Genomic DNA, 12,992 nt, shown 5'->3' with positions numbered 1-12,992 from the left:
TGCTTGTATTTTCTGGTTACAATTTGGTGGTATGTATTTGAATATCATTATTTATCTGATTTGTCTTTGATATGCACTAATTGTATGAAACACATATTTTTGTATAATTCACAAATTTTCTATAAAGAGACTTCTTTTGTTGTACTACCTTTATCTGTATATATTTTTTTAAGTGAGCAAGCCTTTAATAGCAAAATATTATTCCTGAAATTACCTTATGGGGTGTTTTGGGGCTCTTTGTACCTTATTTCAATTTACATATCTTAACTCAATTAGAGTGCCCTCCATTTTTCTCTTTTTCTAACAGCTGCTCATTTCCCACCTCCAGTTCCTAGATGGGAAAGCCAAGCACCCGAGGGTCCCCAATCTTTCCCTACAGCTAATTTTTCCTCATTAATTAAGTTATTAAATGATGTTGGCATCTTTGTGCTTGCAGGTGCTTATATACATTCTCATTCAGCCCTGTGCCAGAAGTGGAACATAATAACGTCTCTCAAATGAACTAGGAGTGAGGGATGGCGTTACTTCTGCCGAGAGCACGGGAGCAATTTAATCATTGCAAAATAAACCAACAATAACCTTCCTAGTCATTAAAAACAAATTGCTATGGGTGAGCGCCATTGATTTTGTCAGTAGCGGAGCAGAAGATGACTTAGTTGCCAACGACAGTACATTTTATACAACAGACAAAAAAAATGTGACGAGAGAAACAGAGACCTTCAATAAAACCAAAAAAAAACCTCAGATCAAAGGATATATTTATAACAAAAAGATGCTGACCCAGTTCTTGTGGGTTTCAGCTTGCAATTCTCAGACATCTCCCATTAGGCTTTGTTTTTCTGCAGCTCTAAAAGTCCAAGCATGTCATCCTGGATTGCAAGTCTAAGAATTTTTAATCTACACATAAAATGGCTTATATACAAATGCCTTCCCAAGTGGAAAATACTAAAATGCACATTAAACTGATGTTTTGATTGATTGGTACTTAAAAGAGAACTAAACCCGTTAATCTAAAACCCCCATCCCCTCTCCTCTATTGGCCCCCTTCTTTCTTTCATGCAGAGTAGTGCAGTGGAGCTCTTGGGTGCCATCTTCAGTATCTTCGGATCTTCTTCTTTTCCTTCGGCTATCTTCTGAGCTTTCCGGCACATGCGTAGTAGGCACGAATACCAGACTGGCTCAGTGTTGGACAGGCCTACCGGAATACCAGGAGAAGTCCTGGTGGGCCCAGGTGTCAGTGGGCCCTCATGCTGCTAAACATTTGGCCTATTTCATGGTCATTCCCTATTTCTATGAGAAAAAGAGGCTATATAGGTGGAATAATGGATTATAGTATGTAAAGAAAAGAGACTAGGAGAATAGAGGTTGAGTGAGGAAAGGAAGAATAATAGTACTGAGAGTGGGCCCCTGCTCTAAGGTTTTTGGTGGGCCCCTGGCCTAAGGTTTTTGGATGGACCCCTGGTGTTCCATTCCGACACTGGACTGGCCCCAACTGCACATGTGAGAAAAAAAAAACTCAGTGTCTGCGCTTCTGCGAGTAAACCGAAGATACTGAAAATGAGACCTAAGAGCTCCTCTGCGCTACTCTGCATGAATATGCCAACGTTAATTCCAGGGACCCTTTTTCAAGCAAAGTACTATGGAGAGAGAAAGCAGGGAGGGAGGCCAATGGAGGAAAAGGGATGGGGATTTTTGATTAACGGGGGTTTAGTTCTCCTTTGAGTCCTAACATGTGGATGCCTGCTCTGTCGAATTATAGGCAAGTGCATTCTTGCAAGCCTGGTGGATGGGGGCCTGGGAGACCATCAAAAGATGGTGATGCAGCACCCTGCAGTACCCAGGCTTGGTGTGTTCTTAGAAGAAGGGGAGCACCAACCCAGTTTAGCTGATAAGCCACTGTAATCACTGAGGGGTACTTCGTGCCCCCCATTAATTAAATGTAAATCTAATGTAAATTACTACATTTTATAATCACATTGGTCATTCTATCCCAAATGCTACACTCTCACATTATTACTGAAAGGTATGGTGGCACAGAATATAAGACTACTAGCCTATACTTTACATGTATGTTCAACAGGATGGATGTACAGACTGGAGTGGTAAGTTTCTAATTTGTATCTGCTTTTATAAGGTTAATAAATAGGAATCTGTATTTTTATATGGTTGTTGGATGCTATATCTCGAATGCTCTGAATTACGGGAAGACCATTGTTAATTTTAATCAAATAAATAAAAAATGTTAAGCATTATTTCCCTTTTCTTTGTTATAATTATACAGAACCTTCTACTTACATTTAATATATTTAACTTATATGTAATCCTTATGGGAGGCAAAACAATCTTAGTGTGTTTAATTCATGTTTAAATGGTTGCTTAGTAGACTCAAGTATGAAGATCCAAATTATAGAAAGATCCCTTATCCAGAAAATCCCAGGTCCTGAGCATTCAGAATAACTGGTCCCGTACCTGTACCTAGCCATGTTCTTGCACAGCTTAACGTCTCATGCACTATAAATCTGTTTCACTGCAGTTAAACTGAATGGTTCTGTGAACCTGCACGGAACAATATGTACTGGGGTTATACCAGTTACTTCAAATTGACTACAGACATGGAGTAATATTATGGTCTGTTACCTCTGATTTGTGTGTTTTGAATGTATTAACTGTCTCTACTGCTATACATTCACTGAAGGGATAGTCTGTTGTATACCTATGTCAGAGTGTGATATCTGTTTTGGTAATGCTACCTGTTTTATTTATTCATTGATATTATAAAGTTAAGAGACTGAGGATTGGTTTTTAAATTTGAATTAATAAATACATTGCTGTAAGTATCACTGCAGGTGTCTGGTTCATATATAGGTAATGTATATGCTATTGCAAAACTAAAATCATCTTAAAAGCAATGTCATTTTGCCTTCTCATTGACTCAGGTGCATTTTTGCAAATTTTGTGGTTTGGGGAACATTTACATAAAGCAAGTGCCCAGAATTTGCTCATTGTTAGTAATTATGGTTCCTTTGTCATGTTTTCATATTCCAGGATGATAAAGGCCCCATATACACTAATATGCATAGTCAAGTATGTTTCAAAAACACCTGCCATGGCCCCTTAATCACCAGACTGAAACATTGTTGAACCTTTAAAGCACAGGGAAGGAAAGAATAATAAAAAAATGGAAAAAGTCTTTATTTCTGTTGAACTGCCTGAAACGAACTGAATTGAAAAAAAGTGTTGGAAGGTGAACCACCCCTTTAACGTGAGCACAACAGAAGCAGCCTAACACTAGTTAAATGATGTTAGATGATGAAGACTCTCACCTAGGCATTTATCTGATGTAATGGACCTCACTTCTTTCATCAGCCAAAGAGGCTTGGGCCAATACTCTCTTCCTTTTATGGTCTTTCAAAGGCAAGCTCTTCCCTTGTATCCAAAGGGACAGATGCTGACTTCTAGAACATTCATCTAGAGGAACTCCCTGACCCAGGGTGCCATCTTGTCATTGGAAGCAACAGCAATAAACTACATAAAATATACAGTCAAACCTCAATTTTGAATATCCTGATTTTAAGTTTTACAATGTGTTACACTTTTTTTTATGATCCTGCCAATTTATAATGCATTTCAATTTCAATGGGTGCTTTTCCCTGATTTGACATCATGTTTTCCCAGATGTTACAACAAAATTTTGTCCTGATGTTCCAAAAAGGCTTTGGGGTATATTTATCAAAGAGTGAAGTTATAGATGGCTGCAGTCCGCTTGAGTGAAATTCTGCCACTTTCACTTCTATGGGATTTTTAAAAGAGTATTTATCAATGGGTGAAAGTGAAAATTCCCCCTTTGATAAATATGCCTTTCAAAATCCCATAGAAATGAATAAGAGTGTCAGAATTGATAACATGAACGCTGCAATGCTTAACCCCTGTCATTAACACACTAAATATTGTATTTTAAAGAAAAATGGACTTCTGTGATATATGATTTAAGTACTTGAAGTATACATTGCTTTAACATTTTTCCCCAATTTTACATTTTCCTGCATTTTACACAATTTTTCCTGGTCTCCTGCAAAATGTAAAATGGGGGTTCTACAGCTTTACTAAATTCAGGCAGAATTTAGTGTGATTATTATTATAAACACAAAGCAAAAAACATTGTATGTATTCCACGTTTGGAAATAATTAGTATATTGTCTAGAATCTATAAAAAACAAATGAAAGCTTAAGCAAATAAATGATAAAGTCAGGATGGAATTTCTATAAAACCAACTGATTTACTTACAGATTTTAAAAGCAAAGATCTTTGGAACAGAGGAACATGTGCCAAAAATGTCTATTCTTAGAATAAAAATGACAACAATTAATTTTAGTCTAATCTCATTCATTCAAACCCACGTTATCCCTAGACATATTGCTTGAAAATATTTCTAACTGCTTTGTGGCACATAAATCATTTATATGATTATTGATGCCTGTATAAAGTAGTAATAATAATGAAATAAATGAAAACTTTTGCAAGTAGATTTTGTTTATTATTGATGCTATAACAGGAACTATTTCGGAGTGCTATTTGTCTTGAATTTAACTCATACTGCTGAAGAAGAAGAGGACCAGGGCCAAAATACAGGGAGTCCCCGGGTTACGTACAAGATAGGGTCTGTAGGTTTGATCTTAAGTTGAATTTGTATTTAAGTTGAAACATATACATTTGCTTATTAAATGCAAAAAGTATGTATTTTTATCGTTCTGTGCTCCGCAGTAGACAACACACACCAGAGGGAATTGGGGCAGGTGGTTTATTAAAGCTAAATGCTAATAAAAGTAAAGAAAGCCATAGTATGCTAGTGTAATAGCCCCAGTTTGTCAGTGTGAGTTGTATGTAAGTTGGGTGTAACTAGAGGACTCCCTGTAATATAAACCGCATGTAATGTATTGACAATTGCTGTGAGATTTATTCTGACCTGAACACACTTTTTTTAAAAAAATGCACACACGTTTAAAATGTGTGTACAAAATAATTTATTTGCACACATAGCCAAGATGGAATTAGAGGAAACATTGTCTGTGAGCCTCTTAAAGGAGAAGGAAACCCCCTGGGCACAAAACCCCTCCCCGTGTTGACCTCCCTCCCTCCTCCCCCCTGGCCTACCTGTCCCCCTGGGCAAATGCCCCTAACTTGTTACTCATCCCTCTGTTCTACTGCGGTTCTACTGCGCATGCGCCGAATGTCACAAAGTTTTCCGATTTCACTTCGTGACATTCGTCGCATGCGCAGTATAACCGTACCAGTAACTGTTCCTACTGCGCATGCGCCAGAAGACGCCGGGCAAAGCAGGAAGAAGACGCGCGTGGGAGAAGATGGCAACTGTGAACTCCTTGGACTGGACCTGCGCAGAGGGGTGAGTAACAAGTTAGGGGCATTTGCCCAGGGGGACAGGTAGGCCAGGGGGGAGGAAGGAGGGGGGCAACACGGGGGAGGGGTTTTGCGCCCAGGGGGTTTCCTTCTCCTTTAAGTCCAATACAGGGTCCAGAATACAATACAGCAGACCATCATCTGGGAGATTCAGATATATAGGGGGCCTAGTGGGGATCCTGACTGATGTGTAGCTTCAAATTTAAAGGTAGATGACATTTCCAATGGCCCCTAAACATGACCCATAATATCCAAGTTTACTGTAACTGAAGAAAAGGCTTTTGCACTATGAAAGTTAGTGTTAACCTGGATTGAAGCCAGTGGTGTAACTACAGAGGAAGCAGACCTTGGCTGGAGCCCGGACTGTGAGGTTGCATTAAAATGTGTTTAAAATCCCCCCTCCTGTAAGAAATTGCCATCTTGGGTTTTACATTATTTATACAGAGTGTATGGGTAATATAGGCTATAATAATTTAATACCAATCACTTGGTTTATCACTCAGTATATAATCACTTAAATATACACTTATTGGTGTGGATTCTGTGTCTGTATGCTCCAAAGACCTGTAACCCTAGTAAAGGGGATGAATAATACTATATCAAATCTTACACTCCTATATAAGCCAATCTCCCACATAACAAGTTTCCTATGCATTAGCCTATGTAGCTTAAGCATTGTAGCTTGCCCATAGCTTTTGCTCTTCTCGCTGTCGCCTCTCTTGCCTGTTCCTGCTCAATCCTGTTCCTGTTTCTTCACTCGGTCCATCTGGCTCTATTTCTGGTCATTATGCCTGTTTCATCCTGCTCCTGTCTATTCTGTTTTTGATTTTCAGCCACTCCTTGTTCAGTACAAAAACTGCTCCTTACACTGAGGTGAGGATCAAACTCCATTATGTACCAATGGAAATAAGCCTACCAGCTGCTACTCCTAAATATTTATGAAGCATTCATGGGGTTAAGATAATAGAGGGACTTTACATGTGCCCCAAGCAGGGCCTAGTATGTTCCAACACTTCAATATGCTGCTTCTATTTTGTCTCTGAATTTTATATATGGCATTAGGTGGTAGGTGGTGCAATTCTCCTGTATAAGTAGGTTATCTACTATTTCAGCACATTTACAATCTTTGGGAAACTTTTGGGAAACTATGTGGGTCAGTTCAAACACACTGAAATCTATGGTGCTCTGGTAAAGTCGCAGTGAGCCCTAATTTTTATGCCTTTAAAATATAATACCCTTTTTACGTTAGGGGGAATATATAAGGTGGTATTACTTGTTTTCTGTTTGCACAGGCTATTACGAAGGGATTTGTCCCTGATATGGATTCCTCTTTTAACGCTGTTTGACTAACTATGTCCCAATCACTATAGACAATGTTACTTTGTTACTAGACCATGTCAGTTACTTGAATGTGCATTTTATTATGTCAAGAGGGCTATGGGAAGCTAATAAAATAGTATGCAGACAGCCTGAAGATATCTTTGGCAAAATTAAGGTGTATTCTACATGAAGGGGCACATTTATGAATCTTTGTGCATCTGGGCTGTGGCAAACAATTGCAGAAACTGCCATTCAGTTCTTGAACTCACTTGAGCTTTCTGCTTTGCATTTCTGCTGCTGAAAAAAACATGCAGGTTTTTAACAAAAATAAAAACTTCCCCCTAAAAACAAATCTCCTGCCCTCCCAGTGCCCAGTGTCAACTGAACACTGGGTCACCGCTTGTATGAAAATGTCCACTGTAACTTTAAGAATGCTGAGTGTGCACACGATGGGTCTGCTGGTGTATACCCAAGTAGTATGATCAGAGGTATGTGTTGCAAAACCAGATTGATGCACCCCGGGGTGTAAAGTAAAGGTCTCATCAACTCCCAGTGGAAATGAAAAAGGAATAAATCCTGTGAATCCTGGCAGAGCAGATGCAGGAGGGGAGCAGTCTGGCAGCTTTAATCCATACAGAGCTTGGATTGCTAGTGTAGGAGAAGGCTTCCACAAGGTCAGAAGCATGTCCTTCTTGCTGATTGGCCAGCCTGTGGATGAATACTGTCTCACCACAGTACAAGCAGAGGCCATGTTTCTGGTAGTCCCAGATGGGTTATACATTTAGGGATTTAGGAAAAGGTCAAGTAATACTTCCCTACATCAGTTTCTAGAGAATTCCATGGTGCTGCTTTGGTCGCTCTATGCACTCTTTCCAGGAAGAAATGTTCCTTATGTACTGAATCTATTAAATTTTTTAACCAAATATGTAGAATCTTCGGTTGTTTGACACATTTTCTAAATCAATGTAAAATTGTATGCAATATACAAAGACATTGTGGCTGCATTTGTCTTTATTTGTGCATATACATGTGTTACAATCAAAACCAAAAAAATGCACGTATATGATGTGTGAGTGTACAGTCTTATGCATAGTTGCAAGGTTACTGTTTGTGTCTGTATTTTCTGTAATGCTGACTGTGCCATTGCCAAGGCTGCCAATAAAATCTCTCATTGCCCTGCAAATAAATCGAACAGTCAGCTGATTTCTAAAACATCTTGCATCTGTCATTGTCTGGATTCTTGTTTCCCCATGCTATTTTCTGTTGCTTGGTTGAGAGAGACACCTTGTGGCAAGATTGGTTAGAACAACAGCGCATATGTCTTATTTGGACCACATCCATCTGATTTTCGCTCTGATCATTGCTCTAAAAACTTTTATTATAAATACAAAGGAAGTTATATTTTCCTTATGTCTGGGTAAAGAACAGTGTCTCCAATAATCAGCTATGGCAATTACTAAGCAATATATCTGACCCCACACCTGTTGCCTTGAAAACAATGCATTAGTATCAGTGGGCAACAGAAGAGTGCAATAAACAGATATATAGGTGTGAGCATATGGAGCATTTATTTAATAAACAGATATATAGGTGTGAGCATATGGGATTGACTCTTCCCCCATGTGTAAGGCTCAAAGTTTGCCAAGGTACATTAACCCATAGCAACCAAAAAAAATATTTGCTTTTAAATGGGTGGCCAGTAAATGTTACCTTATTATAAGGATTAGACATATATTAAACTCTGCGCCATGTATTACATGACTTGCATTGTACACAGAATGCAATACAGTACAAGTACACATATATACTTTGGCGATGACAAGACTGTCTCTACAGGTTACCATATAATGATCCCCATCTCTTTAATAATCCAAATTGGAAAAGCTCAGATGTCACGGTCTCTGTTGGCCATGGTCAACCCCAGGGCCGGAACTAGGGGTAGGCAGAGTACCTACTCTGTCGCCTACCCCGTGTCCGGTCCTGTCTCTCCCCGACTGCCGCTGGTGTCTTTCGCGTAAATGAGCTTCTGCGTATGCACTCACACATTTCGTGCATGCGCGCTGGAGCGAAGTTTGTCGCATACACATTAGAGCGCGCACTGAGCCGGCGCCGTGGCCCGTCAGGTTGCCTAGGGTGCCTGGCCGGGTTGGCCCGGCTCTGGTCACCACTCTCAGATTTACATCTCTAAACAGTACAGCATATAGGCATAAGTGCACCAACCCCATTCACAATACAGAAAACACCTTCCACATCAGGCAAACAAGCCTTGTAAAACATTATGCAAATATTTGGGATAGGCTGGCACAAACCAGATCACACTCCATTAATAGAAGCAGTTAAAAAAGTATTTATTTAGACAAAAAACATCAAAAAAACACCTTACGCGTTTAGTGCCTTGTAGGTACTTAGTCATAGGCTAATCAACAAATTTACAAACAGTCATATTTAAATGAAAAGACCAATGAGAGGCACTTCCCAAACAGCCAATCCCAACGTGGACAATTGTGAAGGACCTATTGGAATTATGCATAGGATGGCCAATCCAGAACACTTTTACAAATTTGGTTGGACCATCCTAGATTACATATTACATATACACAGTTACAAATATATTAGGTTAAAACATTTTGAGAAGTGTCTAATGGGTTGATATACAGAAAGTATAGAAATAAATATTGGGTGACTTAATGAATAGAGATGATATTTGGATAAAGTTTATACAAAACAGGAGACATTGTACTTTAAGTTCATGCCCAGTGGTTGTCTGGTTTCCAAAAACAAAATCTATTTTGCTTCCTGTTTGAGAAGTTACCTCCTCTAATATGTGGGGATATTTGTTCTATCTGTACATGTTAAAGAAAAATAATTAAGAGACCTATTATTGCATTAGCCTGTGGTGAATATCTCCCTCTCTGAAAAAGCACAAGTATAGGAGGACTAAAAAGTGCTAAAAGTACTAAAAAAAAGTACTAAAATGTGAAGAGACAAATGTGAGGCAGCCGTAAATCATAAAGTCAAAGTAAGAGAGAATTATTTGTCTTCTTTTTCTGATTCTTTACTGACCCCGGCAACAAATCATCTATTGCTCTCTGAAAAATATTAAAATACTTATATTAATATTTTGATATCAAAATATTAAAAATTATAGTATAATACAATTATTATTTTGCATTACTTATTTTTATATTCAGGTCCTCTACTTTTCATATTCAAGCCTGTCATTCACACTACTGCTTGGTTGCTAGGGTAATGAGTCAACCAGATCGCTGCTGAAAATCCAAACTGGAGAGCTGCTGAACAAAAAGCTAAATAATTCTAAATCCTACATAATAAAAAATTAAGACCAATTGCAAATTGCAAATTGTCTCAGAATATCATTCTCTACATTACAGTTTAAAAGTTAATCGAAAGCTGAACAACACCTTTAAAGGGCATGTAAAGAAAAAAAATAAAATCCAATTTTTACTTTCTTTAATGAAAAAGAAACTCCAATATACTTTACTATCTCCAAAATACTTTAATTAAAAAATGTGTACCTGACTGTATGCAGGGAAATTCTCCCTTCATTTGCTGCTCTAGATTGGAATTGTCAGACAGTCCCTAACTGCTTGGCAGGGAAACAAACATACAGCAGGGAGAGCCCCCGCCTTACTTCCCAGCCATGCAGAACTCAAGCAGCTTTGTTTGTTTTCCTATACAGCAGTCGGCGACTGTGTAGAGTTTTGTATTGGATTTTATTTTGGTTTTACATCCCCTTTACTGTTTTTAACTCCAGCTGCAGGGACAAAGATCATGGAGCCAGATTTAAACAGATAAACTGGGATTCTATTTGGTGGATTATTTTGCTGCAGCCACTGGTTTTGCAGAGTTGGAGAAAATTTGTATTAAACAATACAAAAACTATAAAATCCACATTACATTATGACAGCACAGGACCCAGTGCAGACTGCCTATTCTGATTATTAATCAGTCTTGTTGTATTGGCTTCTGGCAGATATTATTTGACTTGTGCTGTTTTGATTGATGACGATCCCTAAGCAGCCCAGACCACACTGATGATGTGCACAGTCTTGGTCTTGCAAAGATGTTTAACAAAGTTACAAGATGGTGACCCCCTGTGGCCAATTTTGAAAGCATGAATTGTTTGATTAGGCTTGTGGTGCAGTAAGTTCATGTTTATGTTTAGTATACAAAATACAGTATTTCTAGCCTTATTCTATTTTAGACTTTACTTCCCCTTTAATGGTACCTTCTGAAATGTGCAAGCTCCCCATACCAAGTGCATAAAATCACCCCCCCAGATGCTGGTTATTGTGCTTTGTGCTGATAATAAGCTGGATGCTCCTTTTTCAGTTTCATCTGAAGGACATGGCATCCATGATTTACAAAAGGAATTTTGAATTTTGATTAGTCAGACCACAGGACACTACAGTCCATTTTCACTTATTTGTCTCAGTTCATCTTTAAATGAGCGTTGGGCCCAGAGAAAGTGCCAGTGTTTCTGGTTCATGTTTATAAATGGTTTCTTCTTTGCACGGTGGAATTGTAACTTACATTTGTGGATGCAGCATCAAACTGTGTTCATAAACAATGGTTTTCTGAAGTATTCCTGAGCCCATGCAGTGATTTCCATTACCAAATCATGTCTGTTTCTAATGCAGTGCTGTCGGAGGGCACAAAGATCGTAGCATTTGATACTGACTTTCAGCCATAGCTACGTACAGACATTTCTCTACATTCTGTGAATGTAGAGAATGTACTGTAGATGATGAAATCCCCAAATTCTATGTTTAACAGTGTTTCATAAAGCAGTGCACCCCTCCCCACCTTTACTCCTGAAACATCCAGCCTCTCTGGGAGCCACTGTGTAGCATTTTGGGTTGCCAACTTACCCGCTGGGAACTCCAGGTGGGGAGTGGGCCAATGACATCATGGGGCGGTGACGTTGTGGGTGGGTTGGCTGAGCTATGACGTGGCGATTGGGCGATTACCGCATAAATTTTAGGGAATTGTGCCCGGTTTTCCAAATAAGGAAGACCGGGCAGGTAGTTTTTGCCCCGAAACAGCCCTCACAAAAACTGGGATGTCTGGGTCAAAACCGGACAGGTGGACTGAATATTGCCAGATGGAAGGGAACACACCTCTACATGACTGTATACAAAGTAATACTTTGACATGTTAAAGAATAATATTATGTTTTTCAATATTTGTATACTGATGGTGTTACATGTGTAGAATATACTTTATGATAGTTTCCTTGGAGAACTGTAAAATGTAATAAGTATACCTGTAAGACACTAACAAGACTACTAACTTACTTTTCAGCAATGGAATGGCTAGTTGTTTCCATACACATATATTGTAGCTGCTTATCAGTCAAAGTCTGACTGGGCCCAAATAGATCCGGGTCCCCAAAAGTTGCAGGTCGGGATGGTCTTATGAACTGTGGGGCTCCATTGGGACCATTCTGGCAGGGTCCCCTCAACAAAGTATTGCTGGCTGGCACAAGGTTCCAGGGCTGGGTAGGCAAATATTGCCCTACCTTTTTACCTCTCTCCTTCTTGTCCCATTGGACCCCAACATTTCATGGCACAATGTGTCCCCAAGCAATGGTTACTAGGGATGTAGCGAACTGTTCGCCGGCGAACTAGTTCGCGCGAACTTCGACTGTTCGCGTCCGCCGAATGTTCGCGAACGTCGCGCGACGTTCGCCAATAGGCGTTCGCGTCAAAAATCGTTCGACCATTCGACCATTCGATTCCTTCGATCGCTAAAATCGAAGGATTTTAGTTCGAATCGAACGATCAAAGCCATTGGATTGAATGAAATCATTCGATCGAATGGCTTCGATCGTTCGATTCGAACGAAAATCCTTCGATCGAACGATTAAAATCCTTCGATCGTTCGAATCGAACGATTTTCGGATGTTCGAAGTTCGCGAACAGTTCGCGAACTGTTCGCATTTTTTGCCGGTGTTCGCGAACGGCGTTCGCGAACACATAAACGGCAGTTCGCTACATCCCTAATGGTTACTGACACAACAATCACAGGCACAAGAGAAGAAATAAAGGCACACAGGGGGCTGACTGGGGCAATTGGAGTGTGCTGGACTGATTGGGGTTAGGGGCAGGCTGAACAGCTGTATGAAAACATTTGCCAGTTACAAGGAGGTCTAAAAATATGTGAAAACATTTGGACACATCTACTTACAATGAATATCCACCATTTCATGACATATTGTGTCCCTATGCATTCT

This window comes from Xenopus laevis, chromosome 2L, assembly GCF_017654675.1.
Source record: "Xenopus laevis strain J_2021 chromosome 2L, Xenopus_laevis_v10.1, whole genome shotgun sequence".
Lineage (NCBI taxonomy): Eukaryota > Metazoa > Chordata > Amphibia > Anura > Pipidae > Xenopus > Xenopus laevis.
Note: the sequence above shows the minus strand (reverse complement) of the source record.